The sequence below is a fragment of the Rattus norvegicus genome, chromosome 9 (assembly GCF_021556685.1).
Source record: "Rattus norvegicus strain SHRSP/BbbUtx chromosome 9, alternate assembly SHRSP_T2T, whole genome shotgun sequence".
Taxonomy (NCBI): Eukaryota; Metazoa; Chordata; class Mammalia; order Rodentia; family Muridae; genus Rattus; species Rattus norvegicus.
The window spans coordinates 107535787-107560448 of NC_141542.1; the positions used below are offsets into that span (position 1 = coordinate 107535787).

Genomic DNA, 24662 nt, shown 5'->3' on the forward strand with positions numbered 1-24662 from the left:
ACATATTGAACCATTACTCATGGTTCACTGGGTGTGGGTCACTGGCCAGAATCACCCAGGGCTCATCTCTCGCCAGCCGCACCTGAGGGAAGCTGCCCTCCTTTGACAGCAGAGGCGGCTCCCTTTACCTGTACCCATCACTGTCCCAACCACCTGCCCACTCCTTCCCTTGGTCATTCATTCAGTCATTCAATTCAGCCTGCCTGGGCTGGGGAATAGTGTCCCAGAGAAGAGAGTTCTTGGGGCTCTTACAAGGGCTAGGTTCCAGGAATATTGCTGTCTCGAGAGAATAGCATGGTTGAAAAGGTTTGGGGTCTCTGCCCAGGCAGAGTGGTCTCACAGTCCACGCACCTGCACAAGTGCATTTGCCTCCTGTACCAGCCAGCCTAGAGGAACAACGTGCCCTTCAGATGGCATGCAGGGATTTCCCAGATCCAGGGAGGAAAAGGATCATCCTCTGAGGGTCTGGGCTTCTCAGCCATGCCAGCCTTCAATCCCCCGTCCCCCACCCACCCACATCCTACTATACATCTTGTGGAAGGGTCATACAGAGAGCTGGGATGTAGGGACATTTCTGGGACCTGTTTCACTCCAAGCCCAGGTCACTCTCTTGGCTGAACTTGGCTATGTGGTGTGGCCTGGTAGTCACGGAATTCCAGCCCCTGTGCAGCTCAGGGGTGAGGAAGAGAGAGCCCACCTGTGCTGACTGGCCTTTCGGGGACCCTCAAGGCCATCCAGTAGCGAGGAGGCAGGAAAACCCATCATCCTGGTTTTCTACTTTCATGCTGTGGCCTCAGAAGAAACAAAAAACCCAGCATCCCTTGTTGTGCCAGGATGCCCTGCCTTACAGAACAGACAGTCCTTGGGAAGCATGTAGGAACTGCAGTCTGAGCTCTCATCCTGGCCTCGTTAACAGCTCCCACAGTCAGCCTCGAGTGTCTCTCTCTGCACCCTGCCTCCCAACCAGGAGCTGATGGTCTGTAAAAGCACTCAGACTCCTGCACTGCACTCCTGCAGGAGCGAAGAGTGCTACAACCTCCAGACTGATCTTGCTCTGTGGTGAGGGGGTTGTGGGGGTCTGTTTAGAGTACCGGGAGGTAAGAACTCAATTTTGAAACTCCTCCAAGGACAAAGGATTTTCAAAAACAAAATATAACCATGGTTTCTGAGTTGTTCTGCCAGAAAGCTGGGGCACCCAGGATCAGGTTTCCCTCTAGTCAGGTGTGTCCCTCTAGGATAGATTGCTAAGGCAAAGCCACCAGACAGATAGTAAATGCCAGGATTTCACAGACAGCTCCCATCACTGGTCCTCCTATTAGGAACGAGAGGGATATGGATTGTCCTTCCGTGAGTCTTTTCTTTTGTTTGGCTTTTCAGCTAATTCTAGAAACTTGAGCAAGGGCTTGGAGTACCTGAGTCTCCACTCTCCATGGTTTATTTTCTTAGTAAGCTAGGTTGTGAGGCTACATATGCAAACCAGGACCTCATGCATGCTGGGCAAGTCCCTACTACTGAGTCGTACCTCAGTCTCCACGTCTACTTTGCTCACTGGAGCAGTTCTGGGAGCACTTAGGAGAGACTCTGGTGTTTACTGACTCCTGTTTTATTGTCTGGACTGGATGGCACCTCTGACCCTTTCCTCCCGTGGAAATGCCCTGTGAGTAATATGTCATCCTCTGTAAGAGTACAGAGAGATATAGGGGACAGTTAGGGGACTTCATATAGAGTCTGCACATACAGGGAAATTCATGCACAGGAGGATCTATACACATAGACGTCTATACAGCATGAAGGTAATGTGTGCACACCAGGGATCCATGCGCAATAAACTATGTACGAATGAGAATCTATGCACCCAGTAGGAGCTGCAAAAAGACAAGGACTTGTGCACATGATGGGAACTGTGCCCACATGGGATTCACGCACACAAGTGCACACAGGAGGATCCACACACACACAGTGGGAATGTTGCACACAGAGAGATTTACTCACATAAAGATCCACGCATACAGGGTATCCACATACAGGGTGGATGCTGAGCGCTTGGTGGGAGCAGCAGAGCCCCAGGGTCACATACCAGCTTCTTTTTTTGTTTTTCCATTTGACTCACTTCTAAAATTCTGTACTGATTTAAAATCCACTCTCGCTTGCTTCTGCAGCTGTGGGTCCCCGAGGAGCCTGGCTGGCTTACTTGACATTAAACAGGAAAAACTAGGAGAGAAAAGACAGAGTGGGAAGGGATTGTAGTTAGAGATACCCAGAGCTATATGCTCTGTGAGGCAGAGACTGCCCAGCGGCTTTCAGCACTCCCCGTCTGCCTTAATTCCAGCAGAGCTAGAAGGTGTGGGATTTGAATGCACCAGGGGAAACATTTAGCACCAGAGGCAAAGGCTTTTCTAGAAGACTGGCTGGAAAGGCGCCCTAAGCCCACTGAGGGAGCTGGATAGAGGTGTTCCTGGCTCTGTGGGCATCTGAGAGGGTCCTGGGAAAGGAGACAGATGCTAAGCTTTGTGAGGAGTTAGGCCAAGGGGTTTGTTGTTTCTGCCTTCCCCTCTGTGAGAAGCACAGAACTGGCTGGTCTTCCCTTTTGCATCAGCTGGACTTCCGTGATTGATGGCTGATAAGGCTGGCAGCTCTGGTTTCAGTCTGTCTCGCCCAGCGTTAGCTGCCTTCAACCTCTCCATCACCCTGCTTATCTGAAACCCTCCCTCCCCCCCCCACGTACCCCTTCTCAGGAGTCTTGGGGTGAAGCCAGGCAGCCAAGCCCCTCCCCAGAAGGAAGGCACTGTGGATACTCACAGTGCTTGGGAGATGATGTGGGGGCCTCACCTGCATCAAATACCCACATGCGCATCCTCACCTCTATCTGAGGTCCTGATGCCCGGCGCCACCTCAGGTCTCCTTGAGGACTGCTTGCTGGAGTGAGAACCTATGGTTCCCCAGACAGAGGGGTGGGAGGCTTCACTCAGCCCAAGGGCTCCCCTGCACACTACCTGGTATTCATACTGACTTTCAAAGATGTCTTCAGAAACTGCCCTGTCGAGGATGCCGAGGGTTAAATCCAAAACAAGAATCCAAGCCTGGAATGACTCACGAGCCAACTTCAAGGTTGAGGTTCCATTGCGCAGGCCCCGGGGTAAAGCCTGGGGTCAGGGAATGAACAGCCCCTCGTTTGGGTGCTGGCATATGTGGTTGAGGTTAAGGTGCTAGAAATGTCCCCTGATAAAAAGCCCCCACCCCAGTGCTAGCACAGCTGAACAGGGTGGGCTTTTAGCCAACAGCTCACTCCTCCGTGAGGACGGTCCCTGCGTCTGAGCTGCTCGCACCAGCACATTTTCCCCCTCACCAGTCATTTCACAGGCTCACCCAGCTTCATCATGGGTAAAGACAGAGCAACCGGCTTGAAGGTACATTGTCCCTGGGAACCACATTTCCCTATTCTTTGCTCCAGGAAGTCCCCAGATGCTTCCCAAATCATGCAGATGGTCAGAGGCTAAACCGTCATAGCCAGGCTGGGCTCTTCATCTCTAGGTTTCCCTGGCTTATTTTTTAGAGCAGTACCTGATTCTTCCCCCACATCACTGGTTCTATGTCCTGGGCTACAGCAGAGTTCTGCAGAGTCAAGGGCCCAGCTCATCTCCTTAACAGCCACTCCCAGGGGCCCATGTGGTGCCTCACCAGCACCCTGACAGTTGCTAGCTGACTTGGCCCGTTTCGTTTAGAGAATGGAGGAGACTGAAGATCTGGCCTCTGTAGCTTTAGGGAAGCCCAGGTCTTGGTTGGAGATTAGCACCTACCACGGAGACATTTCCCACTTCCAATTGGCTTCTAGAGGGGCTTGATCTGGGATCTTAAAACTGTCCTTGGAGCTCCAGCCTAGAAGTTAAATCACTGGGGGTTTTTCCCACGAAGACAGACATTCAGTGACCTTCATCGTAAACTAGCAGAATGGTCCTGGTATTTTAATGCCTGTCCAGTCCTTCTGGCGACTGAGTTCCAGACTGAGAGTGAAGTGGAACGATGGACTAACCATTAAAGTGCCTATGGCTTAGCTTTTCCCATGGCTAATTGTGTCTTCCGCCAACCACACAGGTAATTTCAATACCCCAAACCCAAGGTAGACTATTTAAGGAGAAAGTGTTTTCTTTTTGCAACGCATTAAAATCCCATCTCTGTTCGCAGGGCAAGGCTTGTGGGAGAAATCGAATGCTCAGAAGCTGTGGGGGTGCAAGTGATGAGTCTGTACGGCTATGCTGTTCTGTCTTCCCGTCATGACCTCACCTTATCCCGTATTCCCAGCATGCTTCTGGGCTGTCTTCTGGTTATCCGGGGTGTGAGGTGGCCATGAGGCTCCACGCCTCCATCGTAACGTAACGTGATAAGCCTTTGGTCCGTGGTTCAATGTCAGCGAGCTGGAGAGACGAAAAGATTGGCAGAGGAGTGGGGGATAGGAGGTGGGACAAGGTGAGAGTTCGGCAGTGTTGCTGGGATGCCAGTAAGAACAGTCACACAGAAACCCCAATGTTGTTTGTACGGCTTCAGCCTACCGCCACAGCAGGAGAGACAGAGGTTTGGGCTGGACAATATGTCAGGAGGTCTCAGAACATGTTCGAATACCACCACCCATCCCTGAGGTTGGGTGGGGCCATGTGACTGGTTCCAAGCAATGGGCCACTGGTATTTCTCGGCTAAAGCATGGAAGGATTGGCAGGGATCACTCTGAGGTCTCTTGCTGCCCTTAGTTCCTGAAAATGATACACTGCACAGACATAAGATATTGAGTCCAGCCGGAGTCCCACCCTGACTGTGTAGAGCAGAACAGTGTCAACCACCATAAGCCAGTACCGAGAGAGTGCCAGCATTCGGGGGCTTGCATGTTGTTGCAGCAAGGCCTAACTCACCCTGACAGAACCGTACTGCGGCGAGGGAGAGCAATCCCATAATGCATTGCTGTCCATCCGGGCCTCCTGAAGAATCTTCGCTCCCTGAGGAGATACATACCCTCCAGGAGAGCTGAGTAAAGCAAGCCGTTTAAAATCCACGCCCATCGAGTTCCGCCCTGGAAGGCACGTCTCACTACAGTTTTTACAAATTATAAAACTCTTCCAGGGTTCACCCAGGACTTTATGTGAGCAGTGAATGTAGCTCTCCAAGATCAGGTTTCCTTAAAGTCACACAGATTAGAAGGCTGAAAAGTTTTCGTTCTCTTGCACTTTCCATAACCGCTATTCCAAGTTTTTATCAGCGGCTCAGACTTACTAGCTTGTTTTCAGAGTCCTGCCTCGGGTGAGGGTTTTGTTGATTTTTTTTCCTCCTCTTGGTTTACTTTCATCCTTTTTATTTGATTGCAGGGCAGTGTTTTGTTTAAAGTGAATTCAACCTGAATTCTTTAAAGCCTCGCAGGACATCTGCATCACATCTAGTTACTGACCAAGCTTGATTAAAGAGACATGGGGCGGGAAGGTGGGTTTTTGGATCAAGGCCTTAAGTAGATGGCTGAAGTCGCTTATAAAACTGACATTAAAACCATTTTGCATATTCATGGGGTCTGTGTTGGCAAAAGAATTGACTCTGGGATGTTAAGATGGAGTTCAAGTCTTAATCAAAAGCTTTTAATGGGCAGTTAGGACAGGGCTGGCTCCCACAGAAAGCACCAGGTCTGGTTCTGTCGGAAAGTTTGTAGAGAGCATTTGGAGACTGAAGTAGCCCCCCCCACCCCCCGTTGCTGGTTTCCAAGATCTTGTTTGGTATCTCGGGCCCTGAGCTTTGCTATAATTTGAAATAAAAGTCATTTCTAACTTAGGAATATTGCCACTGTCAATAGGAAAATACAATGCTAGGACATGTGTGTGAGTGTAAGAGTCCCACTGATGACGTCCCAGGGCAAGTCCTCAAGAGACATAGAACTGGGGGGTGTCCTTAGGCATGTGGTGGCCGTTCATGCTCTATAAAAGCCCAGTGCCTTCCTTGGGTATGTCCACATACCCCGCTCTCCAAGCTGACGCTGGCTTAAGTGCAGGTAACCCTTCTCCTAGAAGCAGACAAGTGAATATCCCTGGAGTCCCAGAGGGACAGAGAGGGAGGGGTGTGGAAGCCAGCCAAGAGAGATGCTGGGCCTGACTGGCTGATCCAGTTACCTGCATTCACTCTGACTTCCTGATGGTGAACCACTTAGGACCACATGAATTTAAAAATCCCTGCTCCAAACAGTGAACTCAGTAAAAAACAATCAGAGTGGACTGCGTCAAAAGTTGCCCTTTTTAGAGAAGAAACTATGTGTGTGTGTGTGTGTGTGTGTGTGTGTGTGTGTGTGTACACATGCATGTGTGAATGCATGCATGCATATGCATGTATCTCTATGTGCTTGTATGTGTGCATTTATGCATGAGTGTATACATACCTTTATACATGGTGTTTTTATATAGATGGGTGACCACATGCAATGCACACATATATGTACACATACATGTACATATGTAGTTGTTACCTATAAACAAATTCTACCACTTTGGGACTGGAAACATTTGTAAAAGGTTTTTTCCCTATGGCACGCTGTATTTTTTTCAAAGCATAGAAACCTCTTTTACTGACGTCTACAGGAGAATGGGCATGTAGTCTGAAAATACCGTTCCATTTCATGTGAGGAAGCACTCACAAATGTTGGTATTCTCTGGGAGGGTGGTCCCAGGATACATAGGGATGATTCTATGTGTCAGGGATGTCTGAATCAAGGTATAAAAGTCCCTGGTGTGTTCTCTGACAGACAACCCTCCTATCAGTCCCTGCTTGGGGGCCTAGAGCAGAATGCTATGGTTTGTATGGCCTGTGTTGTTGAGTGATGACTTTCACAGAAGATTCTGCTTGTGCACACACATCTGTGGTCTCTAGTACTACATAACCTGGAAGGAACAGGTACCTAGAGTCCCAGAGAAGCCCGTGCATGTGGCCTGGAGCACCTCTCCTGCTTCATGGGCTGGTGACCTCATTTGTGAATAACTGCTCTGGAACTCGTGTTAGTTACAGAATTCTTAACCCTCAGTGAGCACCAGCCAGGTGCCAGGCGTCCCCTCACCTTGCCCTGCCCATTTATAGATGAGACAAGGATCGCAGAGGGAGACACACCAATCTGTCCCTGGGCTGCCTGGCATGTAGGAGTGAAGAGATGGCTACGTGGAAGTGAGCCCGATTCAGCCAGGCCCAGGGAGAGCAATCCCACCCCTGTGCATACCACCAAACAATGTGGATTAAGGAAGCACTGAAGGAGATGCTGCAGGAGTGAAGTCGGCCTTTGGTGCGGGTGGAACGCCCTGGGCATTTTTGGCCAGGGAGGCCAGACCACCAAGGACGCCATTTGCTGGGTCAGAAGGCTGCCTGCCTTTCTTGTGACCATGTCTACAGTTCTTTGATGGGTGATCACCCCAGCAGCCATACTCACAGAGCCAGGCGGATGCTTAAGGAGCTGACTGATGTCACAGGGTGTAGTCCTTGCTGCTAGCAGGTCCATGGCCCATGGTTCTCACCTTGACTCCAGTGTTCTCGAGTCCAGGAGCATCCTGCATCCCATAGTCCATAGTGGGTTCCCAGCGAGGCTTTCTTCTCTAGAAGTAGGAGCAGAAATGTGCACACATGTGCTATCACTCACTCACAATGCCTCTTACTTAGGGAAAAATTCATTGTTTAAAAAAAATACAGAATAATTGCTTTCCTGTTCAAAGAACGTTTGGAAAGCAAAATAAATACATAAATGTGTTCCATAGCCCACCATTTATGAATTTGGGATTTAATTCAAGAATATTACTTTTTAAAAATGTAGCAATTATGACCGTATTTCTGGATCTCTCTACTTCCCTCAAGCGGCCTGAGGTGACATGGCATTTGGCCAGAAGTGATCACGGAGCCCTTTCCCAGTTCCCTGACTCGGTGTCCCTGAGCACTGTGTGACTGTGTGAGGAATGCTGGACACCTGCGTCCACCTCCCTGCTTTTCACCCCTCCACGCTTCATTGCTGGGGCTGTGACGTACAGAATCTCAGGGAGGTTCACATAAAATGTGGGCCCCAAGCACCTGCTTGCTGAGAGTGTTGCATGCCGTGGCCAAATAAAGCACGTTGCCTGGCATATAAAAAGGACCAGGGTGTCACCCACCAGTGTCTGGGTACCGTCTTTGTTGTACCCTGCATATAGAGACTGTTCCTAGGTCATCTCTCCATCTCTGCTCCCTTACAGTGCTACCTTAAGTGTTCCCTTAGAGTGCTCCCTTGCAGTGCTCCCTTACGGTGCTCCCTTGCAGTCCTCCTTACAGTGCTCCCTTACAGTCCTCCTTACAGTCCTCCCTTACAGTCCTCCCTTACAGTGCTCCCTTACAGTCCTCCTTACAGTGCTCTCTTACAGTGCTCCCTTACTGCCTCTTACAGTCTAGGCTTTGGCCCTCCGTTATCTTGTATTGATGGCTCAGTCCTCTGGATAGCAGGGGCTGCTACCTGCCTGCTCTCCCTTCCAGATGCCCCCGCTGAAGGTTTCCACAAGACTGCTCATTCCCGACCCCTTTTGCAGCTTGTTTTGTGAGTTCTATCCTAGGCAGGAAGCAAAGAGCTGCAGAACTGGACTCCAGGGGCCCAGATTCAAATTCTAACACAGTTAGTTGCCTGGCTTTCACAAGTATGCTTGCATTGTGCTCTCTCCCTCCTTCTCCCCCTCCCCCTCCCGCCTCTCTCTCCCTCTCCTCCTCTCCCCCTCCCTCTTCCAGTTTTCTGGACAAATGAGAGATCCCTCCCTCATCATTTGGTCACATCTCTCCTTACCAGACTTGGCTCTACAATGCATATCCAATGCCACTGTCTCCAGATTGTCATGTGTAGTCCGTGTATCTCTGGCCCACCCCAGATGCTCCTATTTATGTCCTTGGTTAGGCCCCGCTTCTCTGTCGAGGCCCTTCTTGTAGGGCTGAGGGTTCTCAAGAGCATGCAGTGCTACACTGGACTTCTTTGTGCTTGTAATGCTTATCGACTCTACAGCACAGCCCCACAGCCCTGAGCGGACTTACATGAGCGCATCATTAGAACACCTACGGCATGTTTGCTACATGAGTTGTTGTACTATGCGTCCCCAAAGTGAGCAGTGAACTGGTTCAGGACAATCCCAGTCATTGCTACTGTCCCATTCCCAGTATGACCTCCTGCAGCCATTCTTCAGATTCTGTTAAGCTGGTGCTGGTGTCAGGGGTGATCCTTGACATCGTCTGAGTGCATTTGCTGAGTTAATGCCCCAGAGTGTGTGCCTGCGTGCCAGGAGCCTTGCATGCGAAATGGTGCTTCCCACCAGGACTTGAGGTTCAGCTACCCATCTTAGCCCACCTGTGTCCTGTGCTTTCTGTCTCCGAGATGACAGTGTCTGACTGGATGGTCCCTGAAGGAGCCTCTGTCACCACCGAGCTGGGATGGAGCAGTTTCTCATCCTCCTTTCTCTCCCCTGGGTTTTACTTGGGAGCTGATTCAGCAGCGTCTGAGGAAGTCGTAAGTCACTTCGAGGAGTAGTTCCTGGACGTGGAGACTACAGGGTTTGGAAAGGGCTCAGCTCCTCTGGTGATCTGGCTCTTTGTGGCTCTGGGGCTAGGGAAAGCCCTTTGCAGCCTTTTGATGGTCCGTGAGGAAGAAAAGTCAGGCTTTACTGGGCAGGAGGCTGCCAGGAAAACAGGAAGGCTTAGCTAGCGGGACACTGTGTCTGCTGGCCTTGCTGTGGTAGCTCCCATGGGATGGACAAGGGGACAGAGTTAGCTTCTGGGATGTGGGGTCATCGATGGGTGGTGGATAGAGAATGACCCTACAGTGACCCTGAAGTGACCCTGGGATAGAGGCAAACCTGACCCTTCTCTGGTTATTTGGGGGCCACCAGTTGGGGGGGATCATTCCAAAAAGTCAGCCTGGAGTCCCTGAAGGAGACAGCCAAGCCCACTGGGGAAAGGATGATGAGGGGAATAAGAGGTTTCTCCTTTGTCACACACAGCAAGCCCAGGACAGATGCAAGCATTGAGTTAGAGAGAGGGCAGATGTTGAGAAGACCTATGTGGCCCTCTTTGCCCAACTCCTTCCTGCAAATGACTTACCTGTGAGGATCCAAAATTGCCAAGATGGTGCCACCCAGAGATAGCCAGTGAGCACAGAGGTTTCAGCAGCACAGATGCACTGGGGTCACCCTCCCCAAGACCATACCAGCTACAGCAGAATCAGAGCAGCAGGTCCCAAAATGGAACATACAGTCGTGACCCACCCCATCTCGAGCCTGGGGGATGGGAGGATTGAAGAGCATCATAGGCAAACCGGGATTGTGGGAGGGGATGGAATGTCATCCGTGGGTCAGAACAGTGTGGCAGAGAAGCCTTGTGTCCTAGAGGGTTAAAGGACCCCCTTCTGCCGCCAGGGTGGCTCCCTGTCTCTGCTCTGGCTAGTTTTGTAGACCCCTATGGCTACTGCCACAGCGTCCTCATTGTCTGATGAGATACACAGCCAAGCTCTGGCCAAGCACTCTAGAGCCAAGTCCAGAAACCCACAAAGGAGACCACACAGTTGCTGCTTCAGGTAGGTGAACGCCACAATAGCCCTTTGAAGGGTAGGCACCTCCTGTGAGGGGCCCGGGCACAGCCACCCAGAGGAAACTATAAAAACAAATGAGTCCCAGAAGGCCCATTGCTTAGCAATTTTCATTTGCCTCAGAGAAAGAACAGCCTGCCTCTATCCCTCCTCCAGAGCCCACTGACATCCTTCATCCCACAGAAGTGCTCCCCACCCCCATCCTCAAACTCTCCGAAAGGTCCCTTTCAGCTACTGTTTCATTTCAGAAGCCTCAGTCTGGTGGCGGGCCGGGGGTTTGAGGCCAGTCCTGTGGCTCTGTACTTTGCCCGTATGACCTCCCCACCACCTGAGTCATCTAGAGGCTGCTCAGAGGTCTGAGTAGGCAGACATGTTGTCTTGAGAGAAGGAAGCCCAACTGTCTCATGCCCCATTGTCCCATAAGCCTACACTGGTCACTCCCACCCAGCTCCTAGCTCCTAGCACCTAGAACCTAGCACCTAGTACCTAGTACCTAGTACCCAGTACCCAATTCCGAGTATCCAGCATCCAGCAAGGGATCATTACTCCTAACTAGCCAGCACCTGAAGAATCTAGGTTAGCCTGGCTTGCGGTTCTTGTGAGGTAGTCTCTTTGTCTTCAGTATTCGCTGTCTCTGTCCTGCCCTGCCCTGCCTTACTCTGAGCTGAGTTGGCTGCAGGATCTGGAATAGAAGAAGATTTTGCCTTTGGAAGGAAAACATGTTGCTTCTTCCCTGTCTGTGCACATGCATTTGTCAAAAAGACAGCCTGCTGGGGGAGGCAGTGACAGGGTAGGGGTGTGTGTGTGTGTGTGTGTGTGTGTGTGTGTGTGTGTGTGTGTAGCTTGGGACTGGCAGCAGACCTGAGGCTGGGGGAGGCAGGGTGTGTGTGTGTGTGTGTGTGTGTGTGTGTGTGTGTGTGTGTGTGTGTGAAGCTTGGGGCTGGCAGCAGACCTGAGGCTGGGGGAGGCAGCAACAGGGTGTGTGTGTGTGTGTGTGTGTGTGTGTGTGTGTGTGTGTGTGTGTAGCTTGGGGCTGGCAGCAGACCTGAGGCTGGGGGAGGCAGCAACAGGGTGTGTGTGTGTGTGTGTGTGTGTGTGTGTAGCTTGGGGCTGGCAGCAGACCTGAGGCTGGGGGAGGCAGCAACAGGGTGTGTGTGTGTGTGTGTGTCTGTGTCTCTGTGTGTGTGTGTGTGTAGCTTGGGGCTGGCAGCAGACCTGAGACTGTCCAGAGCTGGTGTCCCCTCAGAGGCCTTGTGCTCTCCTTGAAGCTCTTACCCGGTAGGAAATGAAACCCTTTTAGCTGATTGAGGTGACTTGGTCCTTGTCCCTAGCATCATGGTGCCTGCCTCTTTAGGTGGTTGATCACTGAGGGTGGCTAGCAGTGTCCACTGCATGTCCTGAGAAAACCATGGCCTAAATGTCTGTGATCTTTGAAACGAGCCGTTTCATCCTCAGCATGGTGGCCATGGTAGAGCCAGGCCAAGACAGGGAACAGCGAAATGTTTATGGCCTTGTGTTTGCCACAGTGCTAAGCTTCTGTGTGATAAGGGTGGTCTCAGCCTCAGTTCCCTTATGGGCAGGGCTGAGCCGCTACTGGATGTGAACAGCCGGACCGCACATTCTCAGAAGCAGTCTAGAAGAGCTGGGAACTTCAACCTGTACAGGTGTAGTGACAACTGGGAGGCTCCTGGGTCACACTCTGCAGCCACTGTGCCTGTTTCTGAGTGGCAGAATCCAGACTTAGGCTGCTCACTGGGCCCCCTGAAGCTGCTTGGTGGGCATCACCAACCCAGGGCTCCTTCTGCCTCTCTGTCATGGCTAGAAAAACACTCTGACTGTCAGCTTTGGGAAAACACATATGCCAGCATCCCCTCGCAGTCTTAGGGCCTTGGAGGTTGGTTGCCTGGTGGTGGGGAGCAAGGCTGTCCTGAGGGTGGGGTCAGTAGTGTCTTCTCTCTGCCTAGTAATGTCAGTGTGGTCTTCATCGACTGTCCTTCTGTAACAGGGGGCAGCTGAGTTTTCTGAGGCTCAGCTGTCTCCCTATAATACTGAGTATGAGGGCCAGACGACAGGACCTGTGCCCACTGTCCCCCAGCATGAGCTGTCACTGGCATAGCAAAGTTTGTCTTACCACCATTACTCATCGCTCTACTGATCTGTCCTCAGCCCACCCTGGTCCAGGCCTACCATGCCTCCTGCAGTAGCCAGCTACTGCTCGCCAGGAGCTGAGTGAGCTGCTAGGTTCTCTCTGGTCTCTTCACAGTGCCCCTCTTTCGACAGCTACTAAGTGCATGTTGTTGACAAGTGTCTCAGTTACTGTCCTATGGCTGTGATGAAACACCATGCCCAAGGCAACTTTTAGAAGAAAATATGTAACTGAGGGCTTGCTTACAGTTTCATAGCGTTAGTCCATGCTCATCGTGATGAGAAGCAGACAGCCGTGACATCGGAGCAGTAGCCGAGAGCTTCGCATCCTGATCCACAGGCAGTATTCAGAGAAGGGGAGAGAGGGGGCATTGGCTTTTGAAACCTCAAAGCTCATCCCCAGTGACACTTTCTCCAACAAGGCCACACCTCCTAATCCTTCCCAAATAGTTGCACCAACTGGGGACTAAGGGGCAAAGCTATCAGCCTATGGGGCCATTCTTATTCAAATCACCACAGCTGGCATAGGGCCCCAGCAAGGGAAGGAGATAGCTTCCTCCCTTTCAGAACTTCCACCATCTGCCTAGCCTGAGCACTGACCGAATATGTCTCCATGACCTTCCAACCACACACTGTAGGTCCATGATCCTCAAGGTAGGTCCAATCATTAATCCTGCTTAGTGTTTTTGCCCAGAGAATGTAAACCCCAAGTCCTCCCCATTTGTGAGTAGATGTTGGTATTTAGCCCAAGGTCTGGCTACAGGTCTATCCTCCCGACCTCCATGTGTGTTGAAGTAGGTATTTGAAACCAGCCCTCCATCCTTGGGACTTGTGTTTCATTCTGAGCCTCCAAATTTAACATTTTAGGTCATTTGGAACTAGTTCTTAAAAACAGTACCAAGGCTCATGTTTGTAATCCCAGCATTTGGAAGGCTGAGCTAGGAGGGTTGAGAGTTCAAGGCCAGCCTGGGCTACCTACTGAAACCCTACCTACAACATTAACCAGACCAAAGCAACAAAAGCCCAAGCAGATTTGCCGACGCACGTGTCAATGTTCCTCCCTCTGGTGCTTGCAGCATTGGCTTGGTGTCTGGTAATGTTTTGAGGGAGGGAGGCTGTGAGGGAAAGAGTTGGTGACGGAATGGGAACAGAAAACAGGTATAGATGGGAAATCTACATTCTATCAACCTAAAATGGCTCTAAAAATTAGGCTCTAAAATAACAGGCATGAATACATAAAAAAAAAACAGAAAATGTGCCCTCTTGCTTACACCCTGGAATAGCTGGCGTCACATGGGTAGAAATTACTGTCCCCTATAGCTTCTGTGGACCTTTGGTAAGTGGGTTACTCTAGGTGGCAGTTAGTCGTGGGTTCATTCTTTTGTCCTGAGTTATCTTGGATGAGTTTGGTAGAAAGAGCAGTGAGTCATTAGGAGAATGGTCTCTGGCAGTGGTGGCTCACACTTGTAACCCTGGCACTTGGGATGCAGGAAGCTTGCAAATTTGAGGCCAGCCTGGGCAATGCTAAAATGAGGGTAGGAGCAGCTTTCCATCATGGTCTATCCTTGAGATGGTTTTCAGTGTCTCCATCATGGTCTATCCTTGAGATGTTTTCAGCGTCTCCATCATGGTCTATCCTTGAGATGGTTTTCAGCGTCTCCATCATGGTCTATCCTTGAGATGTTTTCAGTGTCTCCATCATGGTCTCCCTTGAGATGTTTTCAGTGTCTCCATCATGGATTAGTTTATATGTGTGTTTCTCCTCCTGTCAGATCCTCTGACTCTTTCTCTGTGCTTTCAGCAATGAGCACTGTTTTTTGCACAGACACAACACATGCTGGAAGGTGGATGAATGTGCACACTGGTGGAAGGAAGGAAGGGAGGGAGGGAAAAGAGTGGGAGAGAGAAAGAGGGAGAATGAATGGAAGGACAGACATGAGTCAGACAGACAGACACCTTGCAGCCTTTCTCCTTGTCTCACTTCCTGCAGGTAATGTACTGTTGTATTATGGAGGCAGACACTAGTGTGGCATACCTTCCTTTGGCCAGCACAAGGCCCTTATGAGCTTCCTAGTGCCTAGGAGTCTGGTTCAGGGACCACTGAACACTATTCTCCGTCCAGCTGCTGCAGTTCTGCAGCCTGTTCAGACCAGGCAGAGCTGGAGTGAGCCACAGGAGGCCCATGCATGGGGCTCGGGTAGCCCTTCAGTGGGGAGGCCATCTTGAGCCCAGATGTTTTACATTTGCCCACATCTACAGACATGTGGGGGTCAAGGTGACATCGACGGGTTAGGCTAGGAGGCTCTCAGTCAAGAAGACTAATGAACCTGCCACTTGCTTCTGCCTGAGCCCCAGGGCCCTCCGGCTGATAAAGCCAACCCCTGAAACCTACCCTATGGGGACAGCCTCTACCGTTCTTGGCTTCTCATGGGCCATCCTGTGCTTCCCGTGGAGGGCTGGCTCAGCTCAGATATCAAAAGCTGTTGTAATTATTTCCTCCCACTGAGGAAGGCTTCCATTTAGCTTTCTCCCCTCTCCTCTATTAATTATCTAATTATAACCACATTCTCCAATAGAGCAGCCTTTGACTCTCTGCCCAGGACCACTTAAAAAGGCTTAAATATTTGGAGTGCTCTGAACTTGAAAAAAAAAAAGGAGGGAGGGAGGAAGAGAGAGCAAGCAAGCACGCACATCTCTCTCTCTCCTCTCTCTCTCTCTCTCTCTCTCTCTTTCTCTGTGTGTGTGTGTTTGTGTGTGTGTATGTGTGTGTGTCTGTCTGTATTTGTGTACATGTTTCTCTCAGTGTCTGTGTGTCTGTGTGTGAGTCTGTGTCTGTATGTGTGCCTCTCTGTGTGTGAATACCTAATTTTAATGAAAATCTTAGACTTTTTAGATTGTTGTCACAATTCCAGAAGGGGGAAGCATTCTGGAGCTTTAAGAAGCCATTCGTTGAGCCCAGGCCTTGGAAACAGTATTGCTGAGTGTTGGAGGCTTTGGCACACTGGCCAGTGACCAGCCATGCAGCCTCTGCTGTGGTCCTGGTGTGCGCTCAGGCCCGGCTGTGCCCACCCTTAGTGGCTTCATTACCTACCTGGATGAGACTTTCAGCGTGCTGCTGGTTCCTGACCCAGCTTGTGCCAACTAATATGTCCTCCTCACTCTGGGAATCATGCAGCAGTAAAGCAATCTTGAATCAATGGTCACCTTCTCTTATTCTGGCTCTCCCACCCGCTTCCAACCATCTCCCTTCGCATTTTCCATGAGCTCGAGGTGGGCAAAAGTGAATGATGGAGATCCGTTGTCAAAACCTCCAGACTCCTCGAGGTCTTCCCTCGTGCAGTGCCCTTCCCCTCCTGTCTGCACACCACCCCCTCCAGGAAGCTTGGTTCAGAGTCAGCTTTCATGAAGGCAGGGTAGGCTGGGGCTGAGCAGGTCACCCAGTGCACTGCAGGCATGTGTGCATACGTTATACTTATATGTGCCTGCGTCTCTGTATCTGTAAGTGAAATGCCCCATGGGTCATGGGCATGTGGCATGTGAATACAGTGTCTTCCCTGAACATGACATTTGACCCGCTGTCCACATCCGAATGCTCTAAGAGGTGGCCCCAGAAGAGGCTAAGTGACCCCCAGAAGGTTCCTACACCAGATCACCATGAGAGCAGAACTTGGAAGCTGGCATTGGCGTCAAGCCCTACTGGCCCAGTTTTCATTGCCTCACATGGTTAAAAATCAGCTGTATGACATCATAGCGATGGACAGTGGTGGATCTCACTGACAGGTGAGGTGGCAAGAACACAGCACAATGTATGCTGCACACCTCACTGTACACATGTGACGCGCACATACTCCTTACACACTAAGCAGCATCACAAAAACATACGTATGTACACACACACCACACGCACACACTATCATCTACAACACTACACTATACATGTGTCACATATACATATACCACACATACATTATATATGCACATCACATATCACACACACCATACATAATACTATACACGCACACCACATAACACACATGTATGCATGACAGATACACTCTACACACATAGCACATAACACACACATATACACACACAGATGCACACACCACATATTCACTATATACACTTATTACATATCCATCCAGGTGTTGAGGCTATGGTATTCTAACTGTGAATTTACACTTTGGGGAAATCAGTTGTAATGCTCATACGATTTGCCTGCACACTTTAGTGCAACTTTGGGGGAATCTATCATTGTTTTCCAAGGCATAAGTATGGATTCCTAAGAATTTACAAAGGGAAATCTGTCTCCTTGGACAGTTCTCCCCCAAGGCTGTTTGTTCTCCCACGTGCTCATCCAATCCCTCCTAATCCTGATTGGCCACCATCAACAGCGGCCTCACCCTGGAAGCCTCTCCCAGGAGCCAGTGTGTGGCCCTGAGAAGAAGATGGTGCAGTGCTGTGTGAAGAGCAGCCTTCCAGGGCCTGGGAACTCTGAGGTCCCTTCCCACCCAGCTTCTGTGGGGGAAGGAATTGGGAGTGGCACAAGTAGAGCAGAGCCAGCTCTCCAGCCATACCTGCAGCCTGAGGTTCCCTCAGATGAAGGCCGAATGCTACGGCATCTCACCTGCCTCTTTCTCTTCCAGACCCACCTGCACATCTCAGGCGCAAGAGGAACTGGATGCGTCCACGGCTGTGACTTTTGGCACCCGGACAACCACGGCTCCTCATGACCCCAACGCCCAAGTGTTCAGAGGGGACAACAGCGGCAGGGGACAGAGAGCCAGGTTCACATCCTTCTCAGAGATACCCGTGGGATGGACACCGGCCTTCCTGTCAGTGACTTCTGCGTCCTTATCTGCTCACCATTGGATTTTCCTCCTGAGCTTTAGTTTGGGGGAAACTTTCTGGAAAGTTCTAGATTCAGGAATGCATTTGTAAGGATATATATTGGATTGTATTTCCCTCTAAGTGCCTTTTTTTTTTAAAAAAAATGTATATTTTTAAATAAAACAGAAGTGCATTCTTGTAGAACCTGTTTAAACTGGACCAAGGCTCTCAGAACAAGAACCCAAGATCCCTCCCACCCCAGACCTTCCATGACTGTTTCGAGGAAGCCTGGAATTCTTACCCGCACACTCCTGTTCTTTACCTCTCCATGATCTGCTCAGCTAGCCATTTTTTATATTCCCTGTTCAGTGTATATATTGCTTATTTGTTTATTTATTGAGATATTTTACCAGCCAAGTGACTGCCACACGCTGTGTATAACGCTCTACACCCAGGAACAATAAAGAGGCCTGCATTGCCCCGTGTTTCCCCTCTGTTCTCATCTCTATGCCTGGAAGCTGAGTGGGTTGCAGAAATGAAACATTTCGCCACTCTAAAGGGTACGAGAAAGGATGAGAGCCATGCCTTTGGTTCCCCGCACCTTAATAGCTGTAGAAATTTCTAGAAGCCAGCAATGCTGATCTGTGTTAACACTGGTGTCAGCAGACCTGGGCCCAGGAACCAAAGCGTGTTGATTTGAGTCACTGTGACAAATGAACAAACAGAAAAACAAAAACCGGGAGGCAACTTGAAAGACGAAAATGCTTACTTCAGCTCACAGTTTCAGTAGTCTGAGTCTGTGGCTGTAAGCCACGGTGGGGTGTGTGTAATAGAAAACTGCTCCTCTCATGGTGGTGGGGAAACAGAGAGAGAGGGCTCAGGGAGCCACTGCTAGAGAGGCCTAGCCAAGTCCAAGGCTGGGAAACAGTAAAGGCTCCAAACTGTCTCTTCTGAGCAAGGCCGCGTGCCCTGGGCCATGTGGCTTACAGAGTCTCTCTTTCCTGGGACAACAGGCTTACAAGAATATATGGCCCTGTGCTATCTACTCTGTGTCAGCAGAGGAGGCCGGAGGCTAGAGAAGTGGCCTACATGAGGGTGTCTGTTAGAGTATGAAGATAAAGATGGTGGTGATGACCTGGGGGCTGTGGTGGGGCATGGAGTCAATAGAGCTCTGTATGTTTAGGTTTTGTTGGGGACGGGGTGGTCACACACAGAGCTTGGGTAACTGACCTATAGGAAAGTATACAGTCCAATTGCAAGTCAAATGGTGACACCATCCAGTACGTGGTAAGTTTGGTGATGATTCCAGATGGTGACAGAGCAAAAGACACTAAAATTGTCCACCATCTATGCAACAAGACACAGACCTCCCGAGACTGTTTCCAGGAAGCCTGGAATTCTCAGGTAAGTTTTCTCTTTCTCCCTCCTCGTGGTCTGTAAGCCTGGCCATTTTTAGCACTTACTGAACTTCTGTTCTCGATGTAAGTGCTGAATATACATTTGTTAAAATGTTCTGTGTTGTAAGCTAACAGGGATCCCAGCACAGAGGAGTGTAGGGCCATGATTCAGAGAACTTTGACCCAGCATCAGTGGTGGGGCAAGCACTGAGAAGCCCTAGGTGTCCCACTCTCCCCGTGTCCCTGGTGTAGTGGCCTGAGAGGTCTCTAATAACTACAGGGCAGCCAACAGAGAGCAGAGGCCAGAGATATGGGGCCAGAAGGCAGCATGGCCCAAGGCAAGAGCAGGCCACATGCCACACTTGTGATGTTTCCTGGGTTTGTGGAGCACCACTCATGAGATATGAGGGTGCATGGATAGAAGTCTATAGGGAGTAGTAATAGAGGGTTGTGGGGACAGGTTGGGAATATGGAAGCCGGCAGAGACATGGGATGACTGTGGGGATTGACAGTTGGTGGGATTGGAGGTGTATCAGGGGCTGGGGTATGACAAGAGGCATCCATCTCAAGATGGGGTCTCCATGAGGCTGGGCGGAGAAGGCTGCCGAGATTGGCTGCTGAGTGTCTTGCAGGAAGCTTCATGGAGTTTTCAGGGCTCTGTTCCTAAGGAGCCTTGAAGAAAGAGCAGCACCAAGACTCCGTGTCAGCCTCCATGGCTCACCAATGGGCAAATGTGTGTGTGTGTGTGTGTGTGTGTGTGTGTGTGTGTGTGTGTGTGTGTCCACATTGTACCAATGCACACATGTGGGGATCTGCAAGACTTGGTTCTTTTCTTCCACCAAGTGGTGTTAAACTCAGCTTGTAAGGCTGAAGACAAATACCTTTCCTGCTGAGCCATCAGACCGGCCCATCGCCTTAGTTTTGAGGACCCCACTAATTCAGCTAAGCTGGCTTGCTGCACAGATCTGCCTGCCTCTGCCTCCCCAGCACTTGGGTTAGACTTGCAATGCCACACCTGAGTTCTTTACGTCAGTGCTAAGGATCCAAACTCGGGTCCCCATGCTGATGAGGCAATCGCTTTCCTGACTGAGCAATCTGTCACCATGATTCCCGAGGAGCACAGCTCTGGTGAAAGGGACAGGAAGGGAGCTGTAGTGAGCCTTGGGACTATTCCTGGGGATGGCTCCATTTCTTTGGTGTGGGCTGGGGGCAGAGCTGCTGTTAGGGTGATCCTTCTCAGTAGCATCTAGGAGCAGCACACAGAGCCACCAGGGACGCGGGGAGGGTGGGACACCTAGGGCTTCTCAGTGCTTGCCCCACCACTGATGCTGGGTCAAAGTTCTCCTGAATCATGGCCCTACACTCCTCTGTGCTGGGATCCCTGTCAGCTTTCAACACAGAACATTTTTAAAAATATATATTCAGCACTTACATCGAGAACAGAAGTTCAGTAAGTGCTAAAAATGGCCAGGCTTACAGACCACGAGGAGAAAGAAAGCAGAGAAAACTTGCTTGACCCGTTGACCTCTTGAGAGGCCATGGCCAAATGGGAACCTTGACAATGACTCTGAGGAAAATGGAAAGTGCAGCCGGGTGTGGTATTCTTAGAGCACGGATGGTTGTAGCCCTGGGGTCACACATCCTCCCTAGGGTCTGGGAAGGCCTCCGTGCATCCCTGGAAAGAATACCCAGAGATGGCTTTGTGGTTTCATGAGATCCACAGCACCGGGAAACAGCAGTCCATATCTATAAAGAAGACATTGTGAAAACCAAGCCCAACCCACAGGGCTGTCCCTCAAATGAATTAACGGACAGGGAGGAGCCAAGTTTGAAATGAGCCTCTGGATAATTTGCTGCCAGTGCTTGGGGCTACGTGGCTGTCCAGAGGGGAGAAGAAATCCTGATAAGATTAGCACCCAGCTCTGAGTTGCATGGTCCCTGCTGACTTTGTTCAGCTGCACTCGACATACGAATGAGTGGGATGGACCCACTCTCACTTCATACTGACAGGCTGAAAGCAAGGCCAGGGACACTAGGGTTGTGCTCTCCTGTGAAGGGAATGATGCATGGCTCTAGACAGGGCGTGCCCAGGAGAGAAACTTGTGCTGATACAAGTTACTTGTTTTTTCGTGTTCAAATTAGATGGCAGCTCCCTACCTCCCCTCCATGGTGCAGTAAAAGATTCACACAGTCCAGAGAGGTTTCACTCCATTGTCTTGCTTTACATACTATCCACAAAAACACTCCCTTCCCTTCTTGGTCTTACATCTTTGAAACTCACTGCTCCCTTAGTTTTGTTCGGATTTTTAAGACGCTGTTTTGATGCCAAGATTAACAAATGTGACTCTTTATCATATTGGAACTGAACCAGCAATTCACAGATTAAACAAAGGCAGACAAGGCTGAGCAGTTGGAAGGAGATGCGAATTTCTATTAGCTGGATGGTCCTACTGACCTCTGGACCCTTCTCCTCCCACTGTCGATTTTGAGGAATTCTAAAGGTGAGGGAGAATTAGAAGACCTTTCTCTGTCCCCAAGTCTTCCTCCTCCACGTAGAGTCTTCCCGCCCATTGGTCTCCTGTGAAAACAGCCTCATCTCCATATAGCCATCCCTGTCCCTCCCACTCTGCTGATTGGAGGGAGGTGAACTCTGGATAACGACTTAGCTGCCAAGAGCCCAGGCATGGGTGGCCTCTATCAAAAGGATGAGCTGGGCCAAGCACGGTCCTCTAGGGGTTTGGGGAACAGAGGCTGCTCTTGTTGGCTACAAGAGCTGAAGCCAAAAGGATATGACTCTGGAGTCAGCAGCAGGGGTGGGGGAAGCGGTGGCATGTGAACCCTAAGCGAGCTGGGAGATAAAAGAGCCGAGTCCATGAGGAAGGAAGGAAGTCAGCTGGTAAAGGAACCCCGTAGGTAAGAGAGATGAATTGATCACCCAGAGACAGGTGAGGAGAGTCCACTGCCCTGTGATGGCATTCTAGAGTACGCGATGGTTTTAGTCCGTGTTCTACAGCTATAGCAAAATACCTGTAACAAGGTCATTTATAAAGAAGAAAAGGGGATTGGGGATTTAGCTCAGTGGTAGAGCACTTGCCTAGCAAGCGCAAGGCCCTGGGTATGGTCCCCAGTTCCGGAAAAAAAAAAAAAAGAAGAAGAAAAGAAAAAAAATAAAGAAGAAAAGTTCATTTAGTTCATGGTTCTGGCAGCTGGGAAGTCCAAGCCCATGGTCCTGGTGCTCACCCAGCTTCTGGGGTGGGTAGAAAAATATGGTGCAAGGTGAGACAGAATGGATGTACTCTCTCTGTCTCTGTCTCTCTGTCTCTCTGCCTCTGTCTCTGTTTCTATCTCTGTCTCTCTGTCTCTGTCTCTGCCTGCCTTTGTCTCTCTGTCTCTCTGCCTGTCTCTGTTTCTATCTCTGTCTCTCTGTCTCTGTCTCTGCCTGCCTTTGTCTCTCTGTCTCTCTGCCTGTCTCTGTTTCTATCTCTGTCTCTCTGTCTCTGTCTCTGCCTGCCTTTGTCTCTCTGTCTCTCTGCCTGTCTCTGTTTCTATCTCTGTCTCTCTGTCTCTGTCTCTGCCTGCCTTTGTCTCTCTGTCTCTGCCTGTCTCTGTCTCTTTTGTCTGTCTCTGTCTGTCTCTGTGTCTCTGTCTCTGTCTCTGTCTCTCTCGCTCTCTTTCTCTCTCTCTCCGGAAGCCGAGAATGCCTTCACAAAGGCATATTATCCACTGACACCATTAATGGGTGACTTTGGGGGTTACGTTTTTAACATAAAAACTTTTCCCGTATACTTTCAAGTTACAACAGTGGAGAACCTCTTGTCATCCTTTGCTTCAGTGGTTACCAAGGAACTGCCTGAGGGCAAGTGTGACCTGACCACACCCATTCTCTGCATAGGGCTTCCTGGCCATTTGACACTCATTCCTACTGGACACATCCAGGGGTGCTAGTGCCAGTGAGTTCACACATCTAGAGAAGCCCTGATAAACACTGCCCCTCCAGGTCCCAGAGGGAGACAACTCCGAGCCTGTCTCCACGGCAGCTGAAGGTCCTTAGCACAGCTGTATCCCAGTGATGTCCAGCTCAGTGGGGTACCACGACCAGGTCTTTTGCTTTTTTTCCCAAGTGCTAATCTCACTTTTTAAAATAAAATACACTGTGTATTTTATAACAATGAGGTGCCCCACACAAAATTCTCAGCTCTGTCCTGAGGGAGAAGGGAAGCGAAGGATCTGAACCCTCTAGTTCTAGGGACTTGGGGGACAGAACCATCAAAACTAATTCCTGTTCAAATCAAAGATGCAAGAAAATTTAAGTCCTAAAGCATAAAAAAATGGATTCTAGATTTAAAACAACAACAAAGAAAACCAAAACAACAAACAACAAACAAACAAAAAAAACCAAGGTACACAAATCATTAGTACCTCAAAGATGCCAGACCGTGCAGATTTCAGAGTCTGCAGGCAGGAAATTGAGAACTCCCAAGAAGGAAACTCTCCTTAGAGACTCTCCATTTCTCTGAAACCTTCTTGTCCCCAAACGAAGCACCACATTTCCCATCTACACCCAGAGTACTTCAAGGAAAACAGTCTCCATGTTAAGCAGAACACAGAGGAAAAGTCACCTATGAGAAACTGTAAATGCTAACAACCAGATTCACATTTTTACTCTTAAGTTTACATTACTTGGGTGATTGAAACTAAACAAAAATGGAATCAAAAAATATTGAGCATGCCATTGGAAGACATATCCCAAGGCAGCAATAATTACACTAAATGTAAATGGTCTAAAGACACTAATAGAAAGGAATTTATAGCTTGGATTTAAAACACATCACACACACACACACACACACACACACACACACACACACACACACACACACCAGGAATCAACCACTCAGCGCTACACTAAATGTACATACACAGAACAACAAAGTTCAATAGGGTTGATGGCTCCAGAACTAGCTTAGTAGCTAAAGGCACTTGGTGAACAAGCATAATGATCTGACTCTTATCCCCAGAACCCACATGGTGAAAAGAGAACCAACTCCACAAAGTTGTCCTCTGATATGTACTATGGCATGAACACCCCCCATGCACATACATCACATGTACACACAATAAAAATAAATAAAGTAAAATAATAGAGCAGAAAATCCAACTATAGTTGAAGACTTCAGCCCCTCTCCCAGTAATTCATAGAACAATCTAACAAAAGAACACTAAAAATATAGGCACCAATGGTATCTAATATACATGGAAGCAGAACACACACAAACAGCAGTGTAGATATTGTTTTAAGTGCTAATAAAAACACAAGTCAAAGCAGATTGTATCTTGGGCCATAAGATAAATTCAGTAAATTCCAAAGAGTGAAAATCATAGAAAGCGTGTTATCCAACCACAACATAGCCAAGCCAGAAACTAGTAATTTGTAACAAAAAAACCCTACAGAACTTAAATGCACAAGTCAAAGAGGAAATCTGCAGGAGAAAGTTAGAGTCATTTAATGGAAGAAAATGAAAATACGACACGTAAAAGTTTGTAGGACATAGGCACACAGTAGTGGTAAGAAAATTGGTAACAATAAATGCATACATTGAGTGTCTCAAATAAAAAATTTAAACTCCTACCTAACGAATCTAAGAGAGAAAATAAATCAAAAGAAAAGAATAAACAATAAAGATGAGAATAGAAATTCTTTTTTT

At 49.4% G+C, this 24662-nt stretch overlaps 1 protein-coding gene across 1 annotated transcript in view; it reads left to right on the forward strand.

Moving 5' to 3' along the window:
* Positions 1-18045, forward strand: part of Twist2 (twist family bHLH transcription factor 2) — a 44444-nt gene extending 26399 nt beyond the window's left edge. Inside the window, 1 exon segment of the mRNA NM_021691.2 lies at positions 17377-18045. The gene's annotated coding sequence lies outside the window, so the exon portion shown is untranslated.